We start from the raw sequence: 19,178 nt of genomic DNA on the forward strand, positions 1-19,178 counted from the left end.
TGGTTGTATCAGTTTAAATCATACAAGGGATGGACTTATCTCTATAATTTTTTCCACCTGGAATCCAAACAGTTCAAACATGGCCAAAACTGTTTTCTGAAGTTAAAAATCCTTGTTATTGGATAGGATTAGTATAACTGTTGTGAATAGCAATATGCAGTGCACAGCTATAAAAATTATTTTTAGCACAGGCCTTGGAATAGTGTGGGCCACCCAGGCCCTGGCCTGTCCAATTTTTTTGCAGCTCCATCTGGGAATGCCCTGGACCCAGAGAGGAGCAGCAAGAACCCACGCTGCTGTTCCTGCTGCAAACTCTCGGTCTGTGCCGGCAGCATGTCCTGAAGGCAGATCTCACGATAAGCGAGACCAGCCCAAACAAACAGAGGTGCCGCATGCTCGCTGGCAGGTCAGACAGTCAGACTGAGAAAAGCGCAGGGACATCAGCGCCGGCCAACAGAGGGAGTAGTATGGAAGCAGCAACAGGTGGCAGGTGGCGGCAGCAGTAAGATAAGGGGGGGAAAAACCTGGGGAGGGAACAGGGAGAAGAGAAATTGAAAGAGCTGGGGAGAAGAAAAACTGATGGGAAGGGAGAGGAAAAGAAATTAATTGGGCACTGATGGAGCTAGGGAAGGAGGAAATGAAGGAAGGAGCTGATGGGGCTGGGGGAGCAGATGATGGCCAAGGGAGAATGGGTTACCAGATCAAGGCTTGGATGAATGGGGGCAGAGACTGGATAGAGGCTTTTGGCTCAAAAGCCTTGATCTAGCCCTCCTCCCCCTGGGCTGCTGCCCCCTCCTACCCAAACATGTGGTAATCCAGGGGGGAGAAGGGGTGGATCATGGCTTTTGAGCCACACAGTGTTATGTTGGGCTTACTGAGCCTCTTGTCGCAGGGATGTGATGCAGGGCTGGCCGACTTCCTGCTGTTCTTGCAGGAGGCGCGTACTATATTAAGGCCCATAATGTCCAGACAACAGAAGTAGGAAAAAACCATTTTATTTCTGTTTAGCGATTGGAATATGTTAGCTTTGGGAATGGGAATCTCCTCGGACTTTGTTTTTATTGCTCAGAACAGGAGGAAAGGTTTCTGTTTCTGTTTTTCCGGTATTGCACTGCATGCGGTGTCTGGCTTCTTGGAGATTCTTATTTTTGTCTGGGCCTTACTTTGTATTTGATAATGGTCTCTGTGGCTTCTGTGTGTGACTGAGGTGAGGGATTCTGCTAGCTTGTTAATTCCTGAGAAAGGATCCAGGGCAGGCCCAGCTTCCTTTGTTTTCCTAATAGGCGTGTTCTAGGCCTAGTATAATATTTGCAGTGCTGCCTTTTCATAATTGGGGTATTACTTTTGGAATCCTGCTGCGGTCTGGTAGGTTTACCACCTATGTCCCAAGTGGGGGTTTTTTTTTTGGCAGGATTATGTATTTCATAATTGCCTGGTAGAGGAAGAAGTCTGTTTCTGTTACTTAGATAATACCAGAATTTTTTTGTATGGTGAGGTGTAGGGGAAAATATCCTGCTTTGCCTTCATTGTTAGAGAAGGTTGTGGGTGTGATGTGGATACAAAGGATATATTTATTTATGGAACTAGAGGTTCAGGATTTATATTGGGTTTGTCTTGCACAGAGGGACTGATGCAATACGACACGCATTGAAAACGAGCTATCGTGTTGAGCGCCCGTTTTCCTAACTTGCACACAGCAACATCTCCTAGGCGCCCGATGCAGTGTTTAAATGAGAGACTGCTTAAAAAAAAAAAAAAAGACATGCCAGGGGAGAATTGTGCTGGGGAGATACCCGTATCAGAGAAGGTTTTCATGAGTGATGATTCAGATGGACTGAACCAAATCACGGTGAACCTAGAAGACGTGGTAGGCCTGATTGACAAACTGAAGAGTAGTAAATCACCTAGACCGGATGGTATACACCCCAGGGTTCTGAAGGAACTAAAAAATTAAATTTCAGACCTATTAGTAAAAATTTGTAACCTATCATTAAAATCATCCATTGTACCTGAAGACTGGAGGGTGGCTAATGTAACCCCAATATTTAAAAAGGGCTTCAGGAGTGATCCGGGAAACTACAGACCAGTTAGCCTGACCTCAGTGCCAGGAAAAATAGTGGAAAGTGTTCTAAATATCAAAATCACAGAACATATAGAAAGACATGGGTTAATGGAACAAAGTCAGCATGGCTTTACCCAAGGCAAGTCTTGCCTCATAAATCTGCTTCACTTTTTTGAAGGAGTTAATAAACAAGTGATAAAGGTGAACTGCTAGATGTAGTGTACTTGGATTTTCAGAAGGCATTTGACAAAGTTCCTCATGAGAGGCTTCTAGGAAAAGTAAAAAGTCATGGGATAGGTGGCAATGTCCTTTCATGGATTACAAACCGGCTAAAAGACAGGAAACAAACAGTAGGATTAAATGGACAATTTTCTCAGTGGAAGGGAGTGGGCAGTGGAGTGCCTCAGGGAAATATATTGGGACCAGTACTTTTCAATATATATATATATATATATATATATATATATATATATATATATATATATATATATATATATATTTATAAATGAATCTGGAAAGAAATATGACGAGCGAGGTAATCAAATTTGCAGATTGTGATAAATTGCAGGAAAACCTTCTGAGACTGGAAAATTGGGCATCCAAATGACAGATGAAATTTAATGTGGATAAATGCAAGGTGATGCATATAGGGAAAAATAACCCATGCCATAGTTACACAATGTTAGGTTCCATATTAGGAGCTACCACCCAAGAAAGATCTAGGCATCATAGTGGATAACACATTGAAATCGTCGGTTCAGTGTGCTGCAGCAGTCAAAAAAGCAAACAGAATATTGGGAATTATTAGAAAGGGAATGGTGAACAAAAATGGAAAATGTCATAATGCCTCTGTATCGTTCCATGGTGAGACCGCACCTTGAATACCGTGTACAATTCTGGTCGCCGCATCTCAAAAAAGATATAGTTGCAATGGAGAAGGTACAAGATGATAAAGGGAATGGGACAGCTCCCCTATGAGGAAAGACTAAAGAGGTTAGGACTTTTCAGCTTGGAGAAGAGATGGCTGAGGGGGGGATATGATAGAGGTGTTTAAAATCATGAGAGGTCTAGAACGGGTTAATGTGAATCAGTTATTTACTCTTTCGGAAAATAGAAAGACTAGGGGGCACTCCTTGAAGTTAGCATGTGACACATTTAAAACTAATCGGAGAAAGTTCTTTTTCACTCAACACACAATTAAACTCTGGAATTTGTTGCCAGAGGATGTGGTTAGTGCAGTTAGTATAGCTGTGTTTAAAAAGGATTGGATAAGTCCTTGGACGAGAAGTCCATTACCTGCTATTAATTAAGTTGACTTAGAGAATAGCCACTGCTATTATTAGCATCAGTAGCACGGGATAGACTTAGTTTTTGGGTACTTGCCAGGTTCTTATGGCCTGGATTGGCCACTGTTGGAAACAGGATGCTGGGCTTGATGGACCCTTGGTCTGACCCAGTTTGGCATGTTCTTATGTTCTTCTTACTGCTGAAGTGCATCGGGCGCCCGCAATTGCAACAAACGCTCAATTCGAGCGTCCATTTTTCTCCCGCTTCTTCTGGCCGATTTTGCTGAGGTTGCCGAAGACGCCCATTGCTAAGCGCCCTTTACTATGGGCATCTAAATTGCATGTCCAGGAGATTTTTTTTTTTTAATTAAGGCAATACACATTTATTTTTCAACACCGCAAGCAGTAAATTTAAGTGTCACAACGATACTAAGGAGGAGACACCTCAGAAGACCATATTTTTTAAATTTCTCCTGAGCCCTTGATTCATGGATTGACTTTACACAATCTCTGGGGCTGGAGTTAAAATTTGCTGCGCGTAATGGGGGTTACGCACGCAACCAGGCCCCTTCTAAAATGCACGCAGTGCGCACAAGGCCCAGCCATGCGCGTAACCCCCGTTTTCCCTGTGCACCTTTTTTTTTTTTTTTTTTTTTAAATTGACCCGTTAGGACTTTTTCTGTATCTTTAGGCCACATGTGCTCCGTCTGCTTACATCTCCTGGTACTTGATGATCTTCTCTCTTGTTCCATACAGAACAGAATAGTTCCTTAGTACCGATGCTTCTATTAATAATCCTGTTTTGGACATTTTCTCCTTTACCATAGTGGTAAAGGAGAAAATTGCTTTTCTAGCATCAAGCATTTTATCGGTTGGTCTGGGATTGATTATGATTTATGAGAAGGATGGCACTGACTGTAAACCAAGTTAAGAAACTGGCAATGGGAGCGGGGGTTGGAGCTGATCAAAAAGATGTTCCACTGCCTCCTGATTTTTTAGTACACTACAGTACAGTGCTACAGTCTTTTTGGTCTTAAGTGTGGGGTGTAAACCAGTATGTTATGTCTTATAAGAACTTAAAGCAAATACCATCACTTTTTTGTGTAACTCAAACAAAAAAAACAAGTCCCATAAAAATTACTCCCCATAATTACATAGAGGTGCATAGCTAACATTAACAGCCTGCAGCTCACCAGTTAGCTAAAGTCAACATCGTGTAAATAAAGTGCACGCATACTACCAGGAAGAGAGGATCTCAGGAACCACACACTCGGAAGCTGACAAAGAATGCACAGCTAATCAGAAACCCCCTATTCCCATCCGTGTGTACAAACATACAGATTAGAGTCTGAGAATTTGTATCAGTATAAAAACTTAAATGATATATTGGGTCAGACCAAAGGTCCATCAAGGCCCCTAACCTGTCTCTGGGACCAATCCAGGTCACAAGTACTCGGTAGGATCATAAAGATTAGAGCCAGTCCTCCTTGCTCCTAACCACGTTTTCCATCAGCGACAAGTGATATGGAACACATTCAGTTATGGGTGTTTAAGAATCGGGAAAAGTAATTTTGTATCTGAGTTGCACACTGGAGAGAAAGAAAGGAGCAGCAATGATGGCAGTGATGTATTTTTTATTTTGATTAGCGGTTGTTTTTTATTTTTTTATAAACTGCTTTTTCGAGCACTTTTTTGTTTTGGGTTTTTTTTTGGGGGGGGGGATTTTTTTCTGATTTTGCAATACATAAATTCAAATAATCATAATTATATAATTAAATAATCATAAATTCAATAAGTCATCTATTAATACTACTAGATTTATCTGCTGCTTTTGACACAGTAGACCACAGTAGACTAATTTCCAGTCTCGCCAACATTGGACTTACCGGAGTCACACTCAAATGGTTCACCTCTTTTTTAAATGACAGATGTTTCAAAGTCACCTTCAATAACATCTCTTCCGACCCATGCCCCTTAAAAACAGGGGTTCCCCAAGGATCTGCCCTCTCAGCCACCCTTTTTAATATATACCTTCTTCCCCTCTGTCATTTCATTTCTAACCTAGGTATCACCTTCTTTCTATACGCCGACGATATTCAACTGTTAATCCCAATAACCTCTTCAATTGAAGATGCAATCTGCCTCACAAAAAAACATCTCAACTCAATCAAAAAATTTCTAAACCAACTAAAATTATGCCTAAACATGAACAAGACAGAATGTATCCTGATAAAAAGAAACAATCTAGAAAAATTATCACAAATAACCCACATCACAATTGACAACATCAATATCCAACTGAAGAACACAGTAAGAGACCTAGGTATTTGGATTGACAATGAACTGAACCTCAAAACATGCATAGCTACAAAAACAAGGGAAGGTTTCCAAAAACTTCACATACTCAAACATCTCAAACCCTTACTGTATCCTCATGATTTTAGAACTGCTCTTCAATCACTCATATTCTCATGTATCGATTACTGCAACGCATTATTCATTGGACTCCCAAAATCCACACTGAAACCCCTACAATTACTGCAAAATGCTGCAGCACATGTCCTCACTGGAAAAAAATAACAAAATGGTGGATGCCACAAAAGAGTCTCTCAATCTTTAATCAAGGAGACGTAAAATATCATGTACAAATGCCCGACTCTGGCCGAGTTTTGCCACCTATGGTGGCTGCCTCAGGGGCTACAAACAAACATATAAAAGTGTTTAATAAATCATAAATACCATTAAAAACAAATATTAAAAACATAAATAATTAAAAAACTCACAAACATAAAAATCAAATCTTCAGAAAACATAAAAAATAAATAAATAAATAATAAATAGCTTACAGTGACAATGGAATAACAACATGAAAAAATAATAAAATGATAAAATAATAATAAAATCAACACAACTAGAGCAAAATGCAGCATGAAAGGATAGTACCTCATTAATCAAAGAACAGTGTTCTGGTGATGGTCCGGATAAGATCAAATGTATACATACATCTATTTAAAACAATGAATAGATCAAGGTCAGCTATATATTGTATCAATAATACTAAATAGGAGGACATACCTCCACATCCATTAATGAAGTGAATATCCCCTTCTTTTAGAAACTCTATCGTTGAGTATCATCATTGTTTGATATCGATCACAACATGTGTCAATCAATCAATCTATTCATTTTTTACTCAAATTGTATTCATGTATTTTAGATGAAAAGAATTTTTAATATTATATTTTTTATTATTATATTTTGTGTATGTCGAAACTAAACAAATATGTATTGTGTTCTTCGAAACAAAAAACCTTTTCAAATTTTCTTCATATGTTTTGAATGAAAAGAATTTTTATGAATAATATATTTCTCTAATTGTGTCAAAACTGAACAGATCTACATGTGTAGAAACTAGTGCTTGAATCAAGAGGTCTACAACAAAAAACTTATATATTGTGCCAAAACAGCGAACTAAATCAATACTATTTAGAACGTGATCTCAAGTTGAGAAGTATAAATAAAAAATTAATTGATTGTCATTTGAAAAATAATATGAGTGCACTACAATTCATGGTCAAAGTGGAAAGGAATTGAACAATCCTACATATTAGTTGTGAAACGATTTGTGTTAGAATATTCAGCCAGCATTACTTATTGTCTATGTACCGACACAACTCATCTCCTCTTATTGCAAAGGCAAAAACACCGCCATTTAGAAGCGGATTTTAGCACAAAAAACCAAGGCAGTGTAATTAAATGAATTGATATGAATGCAAAAAGGTTCCAATTATTAATACAGGAAAAACAAAGGATCCCATTAATAGTACTGAAAAAAAACGAGAACTAACCCCACTAGTACATAGCGTATATCAGAAAAAAAACCTAAAATAAATTATGCAATTAGCTCTACTGTGCTCCAAACCAGGGCAATAAAACATATAAAAATCAGAAGGTAAATGGTGAATAATGTGAATGCAGATATGAATCATTCATAGAACAAAAATATATGATATAGGGCATTACACCACTTTTATCTGTTTAACCAGACTGCTTGTATAAAAAATATATTGCTGTCACTATGTCAAAACTAAAAAAGTAAAAAAGTGCTCAATTGCGAAACACCTGTTGTGACACATAATAAAAAATATATATCTATTCACCACTCCTCTTGTGGTGCAAAAGCGGGATGAAAGTAATCTATATATAGCGTGACAGGTCAGAAACAAAGTGAATAGTTTACGTGAGAAATCTGAGTTGTGTGCACAAAGATTCGCGCTTGCAAGAACTTCATAATTATGAAGTGATGAATGACTTACCTCTCGTATATACAACAACACGGTTCGTCTCCTCGCAGTGAATAGTGAAATGTGGAGATGCCGAAAAAGACGCCATTTAAAGGTAAATTTGGCGCCAAAAATGTGTTAATTAACATAGGGGTGGGGTTATGAAACTGACGTGAATGCCGGGAGGGGTTACCTAATAACATAGGGGTGGGGTTATGAAACTGACGTGAATGCCGGGAGGGGTTACCTAATAACAAACAAATGCAGTGAAAATCTAACGATATCCTGACTGCAATCATGTATATAGATATGTCAAGTCAAAATAATACTGAAAAGAACGAAAACGTAGCTTGTATCAGAACGGCAAAATATATGAAGATAAAACTAAATTGAATTATGCAATCAGCTCTACTGTGCTCCAACGGGGCAATAAATAAGAAATAAAAATCAGAAGGTAAATGGTGAATAGTGTAACTGCAGATATGAATCATTCATAGAACAAAATTATTTGATATAGGGCATTACACCACTTTTATCTGTTTCATCAGACCTCTTATATAAACGATGTATTGCTGTCACTATGTCAAAACTAAAAAAGTGCTCAATTGCGAAATACCTGTTGTGACACATAATAGAAAAAGTAACTATTCCACAATAATATTGTGGTGCAAAAGCAGGATGAAAGTAATCTATAGCGTGACAGGTCAGAAACAAAGTGAATAGTTTACGTGAGAAAATCTAAGTTGTGTGCACAATGATTCGCGCTTGCAAGAACTTCATAATTATGAAGTGATGAATGACTTGCCTCTCGTATATACACCAACACGGTTCGTCTCCTCTCAGTGAATTGTGAAAGGTGCATTCACATTATTCACTATTCACCATCTGATTTTTATATTTTTTATTGCCCTGGTTTGGAGCACAGCAGAGCTAATTGCATAATTTATTTTAGTTTTTTGTTGTTTTTTTTTCTGATATACGCTATGTACTAGTGGGGTTAGTTCTCGTTTTTTTTCAGTACTATTAATGGGATCCTTTGTTTTTCCTGTATTAATAATTGGAACCTTTTTGCATTCATATCAATTCATTTAATTACACTGCCTTGGTTTTTTGTGCTAAAATCCGCTTCTAAATGGCGGTGTTTTTGCCTTTGCAATAAGAGGAGATGAGTTGTGTCGGTACATAGACAATAAGTAATGCTGGCTGAATATTCAAACACAAATCGTTTCACAACTAATATGTAGGATTGTTCAATTCCTTTCCACTTTGACCATGAATTGTAGTGCACTCATATTATTTTTCAAATGACAATTAATTTTTTATTTATACTTCTCAACTTGAGATCACGTTCTAAATAGTATTGATTTAGTTCGCTGTTTTGGCACAATATATAAGTTTTTTGTTGTAGACCTCTTGATTCAAGCACTAGTTTCCACACATGTAGATCTGTTCAGTTTTGACACAATTAGAGAAATATATTATTCATAAAAATTCTTTTCATTCAAAACATATGAACAAAATTTGAAAAGGTTTTTTGTTTCGAAGAACACAATACATATTTGTTTAGTTTCGACATACAAAAAATATAATAAAAAATATAATATAAAAAATTCTTTTCATCTAAAATACATGAATACAATTTGAGTAAGAAATTAATAGATTGATTGATTGACACGTTGTGATCGATATCAAACAACGATGATACTCAACGATAGAGTTTCTAAAAGAAGGGGATATTCACTTCATTAATGGATGGGGAGGTATGTCCTCCTATTTAGTATTATTGATACAATATATAGCTGACCTTGATCTATTCATTGTTTTAAATAGATGTATGTATACATTTGACCTTATCCGGACCATCACCAGAACACTGTTCTTTGATTAATAAGGTACTATCCTTTGATGCTGCATTTTGCTCTAGTTGTGTTGATTTTATTATTATTTTATCATTTTATTATTTTTTCATGTTGTTATTCCATTGTCACTGTAAGCTATTTATTATTTATTTTTTATGTTTTCTGAAGATTTGATTTTTATATGTTTGTGAGTTTTTTAATTATTTGTTTTTAATATTTATGTTTTTAATGGTATTTATGATTTATTAAACACTTTTATATGTTTGTTTGTAGCCCCTGAGGCAGCCACCATAGGTGGCGAAACTCGGCCAGAGTCGGGCATTTGTACATGATATTTTACGTCTCCTTGATTAAAGATTGAGAAAGACTCTTTTGTGGCATCCACCATTTTGTTATTTCCTTACGGCTTCACTGGATCGCCTACCCTGCTGTTTTTTGGGCCCCTCACTGGAAAAAAGAAATTCGATCATATCACTCCAACACTGATGAATCTACATTGGCTACCCATCACTCAAAGAATCAAATTCAAATCATTATCTATTCTCCATAATGAAATCTACAATGATAACAACACTTCACTTGATCACATGATTAAACTTTTCAGACCACCAAGATCTACTCGAATCTCCAACAAATTGCAACTAATCATTCCCCCACTCTCCGATGCAAAACTTACCAATACCAGGAATCGAGCATTCTCTATAGCAGGACCAAAAGAATGGAACTCCTTACCATCACATTTAAGCTCTATTAGAGACATCAAATCCTTCAAAAAAGAAATCAAGACTTGGCTTTTTAGACAATCATTCACTACCTAAACTGGATTTACACTCTCGGCTCATTGAATTCATCCCTATGTATGAACATTAAGCCTCTCTCCTTCCTTCAAATCCACTTATCTATTCCCCATCAATCCCAACCCCTCTTTTTCTCCACTTTACCTCACCTCCCTTTCACCCACCCAGCCTTTACTTTATCTTTTGCCCGCACACTCCCCCTCAATACTAATCTGATTCCTGTACCCACTATAACTAAATCCTCCCACTATTTGTCAGCAAGCTCAACTAATAAGATTCTCCCTATAATTATGTACCTCTCTATACTAATCTGCGCTCACTGTAAGATCAATTATGATTCTAATGCTGAATGTTTATGTTAATCCTGTTTAATTGTTTAATGGTTAGATTGATATGTTATAAAAAAACAAACAAAAACGTTTCCATGTATGAAGTTGTTCAACTGTAAACCGGAGTGAAGGCTTTCTGCTATACTTCGGTATAGAAAAGAACATAAATAAAATAAATAAAAAATAAATAAGCACTGGTTCTCTCAAGTCTACATGGTTAATAATGGTTTATGGACTTTTTCTCCAGGAACTTGTCCAAACACTTTGAATTCAGCTATACCAACTGCTTGTTCCATTTCCTTTGGCAACAAATTCTACAATGTAATTGTGTTAGACTAAAAAAAAAAAAGTCCTTTCTCCAATTCATATTAAAACTTGCTACCTACCAGCTTCTTGGATCGCCCCCTAGTCCTAGTATTGTTGTAAAGGGTAAATAACTGCTCCTCCTCATTAATGATTTTATAGACCTTTATTAGACCTCTCAGCTGTCGCGTCTCCAGGCTAAAAAGCTCTAACCTCATAGGGAGCAGTTCCAGCCCCTTTATCATTTTTGGTAGCCCTTCTCCGGACCTTTCTTAGTTCCACTATATCTTTTTTGAAATGGGGTAACTAGAATTACACACAATGCTCAAGGTGTGGTCACACCATGGCTTGATACAGAGGCATTACCATATCTTCTGTTTTAATTTTCCCATTCCTTTCCTTATAAAACCTAACATTCTATTTGCTTTTTCATGGCTACTGCACACTGAACTGAGGATCTCAAAGTCCATAATGACTGGCTAGGAAAGGTCGGAAGCCAGCAGTTCTCCCAGCCAGTCTGAGAACTTTACAAGGGGGGAGGGGGGAAGGAAAAGGAACAGCATTCCAAACTTCATTGGATCAGTCTGAAAAAAAAAACGAAGCAAGACAAAACTGCAGCCACTGCTACAAGAATAGGGTAAAGAAGCTGTGATTAAAATTTCCTGCTTTTACCATGTGTTCAGTAATACATTCTGGTTCTCTAGGTGAAAATGGGGACAAGTCCCAATATTTCCTATGGGAAAAATCACTTTCCACTTAAGACATGGTTTGCAGGAATCAACTGTGACTTAAGTGTGAGGACTTCCTGTGATAATGTTAAGAGGTTCAGAAATAGGTAAAGAGAATCTGAAGCCCTGGCCAGTAGCGCTACTGCTCATAATTTCAAACTTCTGCTAAGTCAACACCTTTGTGATTTCAGCAACTAAAATGTCTGGAAAAGAAATAACCTTTTAAAGAGTCTAAAACATTTATTGATTATATACTATTGATTTACAGGAGTTCAAAAATAAGAACAAAAGTTATGCATGCCATACTGGGTCAGACCAAGAGTCCATCAAGCCCAGCATCCTGTTTCCAACAGTGGCCAATCCAGGCCATAAGAACCTGGCAAGTACCCAAAAACTAAGTCTATCCCATTTACTTTTGCTAGTAATAGCAGTGGCTATTTTCTAAGTCAACTTAATAGCAGGTAATGGACTTCTCCTCCAAGAACTTATCCAATCCTTTTTTAAACACAGCTATACTAACTGCACTAACCCCATCCTCTTGCAACAAATTCCAGAGTTTAATTGTGCATTGAGTAAAAAAGAACTTTCTCTGATTAGTTTTAAATGTGCCCCATGCTAACTTCATGGAGTGCCCCCTAGTCTTTCTACTATCCGAAAGAGTAAATAACCCTAGACCTCTCATAATTTTAAACATCTCTATCATATCCCCCCTCAGCCGTCTCTTCTCCAAGCTGAAAAGTCCTAACCTCTTTAGTCTTTCCTCATAGGGGAGCTGTTCCATTCCCCTTATTTTGGTAGCCGTTCTCTGTACCTTCTCCATCGCAATTATATCTTTTCTAAGATGTGGCGACCAGAATTGGACACAGTATTCAAGGTGCGGTCTCACCATGGAGCGATACAGAGGCATTATGACATTTTCCGGTTACACTAACTGCTGTAACCACATCCTTTGGCAATGAATTCCAGTGCGTAACTAAGCGCTGAGTGAAAAATAATTTTTTTCTATTTGTTTTAAATGAGCTACTTGCTAACTTCATGGAGTGACCCCTAGTCCTATTATCTGAGAGCGTAAATAACCAATTTACATTAACTTGTTCAAGTCATTTTATCATTTTGTAGACCTCTTATCATATCCCACTCAGTCATCTCTTCTTCAAACTGAACAGCCCTAACTTCCTTAGCTTTTCCTCATAGGGCAGCGATTTCATACCCCTTTATTTTTGTCACCCTTCTCTGCACTTTCTCCTGTGCAACTATATCTTTTTTTGAGATGCAGCGGCCAGAATTGCACACAGTATCCAAGATGCAGTCTCACCATGCAGCAATACAGAGGTAGTATGACATCCACTGTTTTACTCACCTTTCCCTTCCTGATAATTCCTAACATTGTTTGCTTTTTTGATCGCCACAGTACACTGACCCAACGATTTCAATGTATTATCTACTATGACGCCTAAATCTCTTTCCTGGGTGGTAACTCCTAAGACAGAACCTAACATCATGTAACTACAGCAAGGGTTATTTTTCCCTAGATGCATCACTTTGCACTTGTTCACGTTAAATTTCATCTGCCATTTGGAAGCCCAATTTTCCAGTCTCGCAAGGTCCTCCTGCAATTCATCACAATCTGCTTGAGATTTAACTACTGTGCATAATTTTGTGTCATCCATAAATTTGATCACCTCACTCATCGTGCCCCTTTCCAGATCATTTATAAATATATTAAAATGCACTGGTCTAAGTACAGATCCCTGAGGCACTCCACTGTTTACCTTTTTATATTGTGAAAGCTGACCATTTAATCCTACTCTGTTTTCTGTCTTTTAACCAGCTTGCAATCCACAAAAGGACATCGCCTCCTATCCCATAAGAACATGCCATACTGGGTCAGACCAAGGGTCCATCAAGCCCAGCATCCTGTCTCCAACAGTGGCCAATCCAGGCCATAAGAACCTGGCAAGTACCGAAAAACTAAGTCTATCCCATGTTACTGTTGCTAGTAATAGCAGTGGCTATTTTCTAAATCAACAATTAATAGCAGGTAATGGACTTCTCCAAGAACTTATCCAATCATTTTTTAAACCCAGATACACTAACTGCACTAATCACATCCCCTGGCAACAAATTCCATAGTTTAATTGTGCGTTGAGTGAAAAAGAACTCTCTCAGATTAGTTTTAAACTCTCCAGCGTCTCGATCCAGGAGAGTGGGAGCTCTCGTCCTACACCATGACCTTGATCACCAACAGGTGGGGCCTTCCGCACCTGGATCTCATGGCGACTTTGTCCCTCATTAGCAGGGCCTACATTATGGAACATCATGCCGTCAGAAATCAGATTGCAAAAAGACATCAAACTATTCAAAAAGAGCCGAAAAACATGGCTATTTAAACAAGCATACCACAAAGAGAATGGAGAATAGAATCCAAAGAATTGTAGAAAGCGATGAGTTTGCGCTTTGACACAACACACCTACTCATAATGAGTGTTTTTACTTTTAAGCAGTAACAGATAACATGTAGATTATTAATAATTTTGAACCAACCTGATAAACCTAAACACACAACCTCACCTAGCATCTTATAGCTATTATGAAACTCTGTACTGTACCTTACAGGCACCTGTCTAGATGTTAAAATAACAGTTAAACAACATTATTTTAAGTGCCTTATTGTTAACCGTTGTGACGGCTTCTAGCTTAACGACGATATAGAAAAGAGTTTAAATAAATAAATAAATGTGCCACATGCTAACTTCATGGAGTGCCCTCTAGTCCCTTCTATTATCTGAAAGAGTAAATAACCGAATCACATTTACCCGTTCTAGACCTCATGATTTTAAACACCTCTATCATATCCCCCCTCAGCCGTCTCTTCTCCAAGCTGAAAAGTCCTAACCTCTTTAGTCTTTCCTCATAGGGGAGCTGTTCCATCCCCTTTATCATTTTGGTCACCCTTCTCTGTACCTTCTCCATCACAATTATATCTTTTTTTTAGATGCGGTGACCAGAATTGTACACAGTATTCAAGGTGCAGTCTCACCATGGAGCGATACAGAGGCATTATGACATTTTCCGTTTTATTCACCATTCCCTTTCTAATAATTCCCAACATTGTTTGCTTTTCTGACTGCTGCAGCACACTGAACCGACGATTTCAATGTGTTATCCACTACGATGCCTAGATCTCTTTCTTGGGTGGTAGCTCGTAATATGGAACCTAACATTGTGTAACTATAGCATGGGTTATTTTTCCCTATATGCATCACCTTGCACTTATCCACATTAAATTTCATCTGCCATTTGGATGCCCAATTTTCCAGTCTCACAAGGTCTTCCTGCAATTTATCACAATCCACTTGTGATTTAACTACTCTAAATAATTTTGTATCATCTGCAAATCTGATTACCTCACTCGTCGTATTTCTTTCCAGATTATTTATAAATATATTGAAAAGTACAGGTCCCAATACAAATCCCTGAGGCACTCCACTGCCCACTCCCTTCCACTGACTTTTTAGTTTTCTTAGAAGTCTCTTATGAGGGACGTTGTTGAATACCTTCTGAAAATCCAAAAACACCACATCTGTTCACCTATGTCCACATGTTTATTCACCCCTTCAAAAAAATATAGATTTGTGAGGTAGGACTTCCTTTGGGTAAATCCATGCTGGCTGTGTCCCATTAAACCATGTCTATCTAAATGTTTTGTGATTTTATTTTTTTATAACAGTTTCCACAACTTTTCTTGGCACTGAAGTCAGGCTCACCGGTCTATAGTTTCCCAGCTCACCCGTGGAGCCCTTTTTAAATATCGGGGTTACATTGGCCATCTTCCAATCTTCAGGTACAATGGATTATTTTAATGATAGGTTACAAATTAATTGAAATAGGTCTGAAATTTCATTTTTTAGTTCTTGGAGTGTATGCCCTTTTTCAATATAGTTGTGAAAAAAAATGTACTTTTTTCTCATACATTTTACAGTTTTTGTGGGTTTTTTACACTCCTAATTAGGCTTTGAACCTGCTTGAATATCCCCCATCTCTTCCCAGTAAATCAGAAAGTGGTTGAAGCATGGAACTGGGATTCACTGCCACACAGGAAAGGCCAGCCCCGATGATATCAGTGAACATACCGTACCACTTCATCAGACAGGAAAGCTAAAGCAGAACATGACAGTGAACTGAAAATCAGTCAGTTACTGGCCACCTATACCCTAAAGCCCAAGGTACCAGTTATTTACAATTAATCTTATCTATTTCGTGTTATTACTACACTATTATTTCTAAAGTAAGGGTTAGACACACAGCTCTACAGACACACAACAGTCTCTTCTTCATAGAGCTTAAAATCTAGTCAAGACACATACATGATCAATGGTGTGACTGCACCTCGAGTACTGTATGTGGTTCTGGTCACGCCATCTCAAAAAAGACATAGCTAACATAAAAAAGGTACAGAGAAGGGCAAAATATGGAGAAAGGCTAAACAGATTTGGGCTTTTTAGCTTGGAAAAGAGATAACTTTCTGATTTTTGTCAGAACAAAGGTATAGAAATAAAATAAAGAAAGTTGTTTAATAAAGTTATAAAAAAATAAACAACTGAAAGGGGACATGAATGAAATTTATAAAATCAAGAGTGATATAGAATGGTTAAATAGGGAATCCTTTCAAACAGCACAGACTAGGGGACACTATCAAACGTGCAACGGGCAGATTTAAAACAAAAGGTAGGGAGTATTTTTCACTCTGTGCATGATCAAGCCATGCAATCTGTTGCAGGAGGACATGGTGACAGTTTACATAGTGGAGTTCAAAAGAAGATTTGACAAGTTCCTGAAAGAAAAGTCAATACACAATTAGCCAGATAAAGTTGGGAAAGCCAGCACTACAACTAGTAGATCAGCTATTGGGAATCTGCTGGGTTCTTGTGGCCATTGTCGGAGACAGAATGCTGGATTCCGATGGATTTTGGTCTCACCCTGCGTGGCCCTTTTAAAGTTCTGATGAGAGCGATTATAGAAAAGTGGTTCGGTTAAGCTTTAGAAGCAGACTCCAAAAGGCGAGTTTTTAGATAGGAAAAAAAAGGGGGGCGTGTCAGGAGAAATCCAAATGAGGAGGCTGAGTCACATCTATCCTGCATTCCGCCCAAGTTACTTTCCCTACGGGGCTATCAATGAATGGAAGCTGCAACGCCGTCCCTCTCTTCGAGGATACTCACCTTCTTTCCCTCCTCACTCTCCTGTACGGCTGTCTCAAAGACGGGGATAAAAAAGAGAAAGGATCGCAACCTTTAAAGCCAGAGCCGCAGCCGCAAGTCAGTCAGAAGGCCGGCTCGGGGGACACTCGGACTGTCAGTGGGCGACAGCCACGGGTGAGGACTAGGGATCGCAGAACCACACGCGCACGCTTACCCTCAGCAGCAGCAGCAACTCCTTCCTCGCGCTTCCGGCCCAGCAGCAACAGCAACAGTGACGTGGCCCCCTAGCCACGACGAAGAGAGCACAACCAGTCCCTGCTCAGGAATCCGACACGCCCACCGGGCGCCAGCGGAAATGCTCAGGCGGGGCGGCCCTCTCGGTGCCCCACGGCAGACCCCACCCCCAACACGCGTTTATTGTTACCATGGCAACTGTGTCAGGGATGAGTCGCGCGGGCTCACGTTGCCTGATTTTCCAGTTTGTGGAGCCCACGAAAGAACTACGAAGGCGAAGGGCTGCACCCGCGGAGAAATTGTTTCCCCAGCGCTGTGTTTCAGTTGTGTAGTATACAAATATCACCCCTAGTCTTTTATCATGCTATCCATTCTGCTATACTGGGACATTTTTTCTATATTAGGGCATCACATGAAAAAAAACCCCTACAGTTTAATTCTGATCAAGACTAATGTAATGGAAATGATTGAACAGGTGGGAGATAGTCATCGCTGATTTTTGCTTTCCTGATGCTACATAAAGATTAGATGCAGCAAAAGTGAATTCATGGCTCTGGGAGAGAGGGTAAAGAAGTTAGGTGAACAGGTTGCATTCACCTTAAGGTTCCCAGTAAAGCAGTGATTCTCAACCCGTGTGTCGCCAAGCACCGGCAGGTGTATCGCGGCTTCCGGTGTCCCACTGCCCCATTTGTGCTTCCCTTCTCTCCAGGGGTGAGGCTGACCTAGGAGAGACACTGTGCGCCGCCACCGGAGGCCAGGCCGATGGAGGCTGAAGAGTTGGGAAAAACCCTGTGCGCCGCCGCCAGAGGCCAGGCAGGCGGGGCCGAAGAGCGGAGAGATCCTGCGCGAGGCCAGGTCAGCAGCGGTGGCTGATAAGCAGAGGCCAGGGTTATTGGGCCAATCAGAAGAGGCTCCCTGTGAGCCTGTGTTTATATGTTTACTGTTTATTGATTTCTGGTTATTAATCTTTGTTCTATGTACACCATATCCATGGTAATTAACAATCTGGTTATATGTAAACCGAAGCGATATGTACCAGTACATGATCTTCGGTATATAAAAGTCTTTAAATAAATAAATATGAGTGGCAGGTTTTTTTTTTAATTTTTATTTATCAGTTTTTTACAATAATTTCAAGTATTACAAACTTGAATGGAAATATATGCTTAGTAATACAATATCACAAATATGACAATTTAATTCTGCTCTAGGATAATTAAAGATTCTTAATCACCAACCCATTTCTATAATAAGTAAACAAACCATTCCACAAGCTTCTAAGCACATCTCAAGCCCACTAAATGGGTCCAAAATTAACTCAACCTTGAAGGAAATATTACAAATTCATGGTATTGGGGGATACAATATACTTTATGATAGACAAGTTACATCTATTGAAGTTAACATTTAGTCACTAGGGAGGAGAAACGAACAGAAACGTTCTTCCTACTAGGGATGTGAATCGTTTTTTGACGATTTAAAATATCGTCCGATATATTTTAAATCGTCAAAAATCGTTAAAGCCGCGATACAATAACAATTCCCCCGATTTATCATCCAAAAATCGTAAATCGGGGGAAGGGGGAGGGCGGGAAAACCAGCACACTAAAACAACCCTAAAACCCACCCCGACCCTTTAAAATAAATCCCTCACCCTCCCGAACTCCCCCAAAATGCCTTAAATTACCTGGGGTCCAGAGGAAGGGTCCCGGTGTGATCTTTTACTCTCGGACCTCCGGTGCTTGTAGAAATGGCGCCGACGCTACCTTTGGTTTTTCCGTACGGAAAATGGCGCCGGCCATATGGCTATGGCTGGTGCCATTTTCCGTACGGAAAAATGATTCGCGGCAGGAGATCGCTCCCGGACCCCCGCTGGACCCCCAGGGACTTTTGGCCAGCTTGGGGGGGGCCTCCTGACTCCCACAAGACTTGCCAAAAGTCCAGCGGGGGTCCGGAACGACCTCCTGCAGTCGAATCGTGTTGTCTACGGCCGGCGCCATTTTGCGCAAAATGGCGCCGGCCGTAGACAACACGATTCGACTGCAGGAGGTCGTTCCGGACCCCCGCTGGACTTTTGGCAAGTCTTGTGGGAGTCAGGA

General features: G+C 39.4%; 1 protein-coding gene across 1 annotated transcript in view; it reads right to left on the reverse strand.

Annotated features, from left to right (window-relative positions):
* GNPNAT1 (glucosamine-phosphate N-acetyltransferase 1) overlaps nt 1-17,053 on the reverse strand; it is a 30,776-nt gene extending 13,723 nt beyond the window's left edge. Inside the window, 1 exon segment of the mRNA XM_029596377.1 lies at nt 16,867-17,053. The gene's annotated coding sequence lies outside the window, so the exon portion shown is untranslated.
* Between the last annotated feature and the right edge of the window lie 2,125 nt (nt 17,054-19,178).

The sequence above is a fragment of the Rhinatrema bivittatum genome, chromosome 3 (genome assembly GCF_901001135.1).
Source record: "Rhinatrema bivittatum chromosome 3, aRhiBiv1.1, whole genome shotgun sequence".
Lineage (NCBI taxonomy): Eukaryota > Metazoa > Chordata > Amphibia > Gymnophiona > Rhinatrematidae > Rhinatrema > Rhinatrema bivittatum.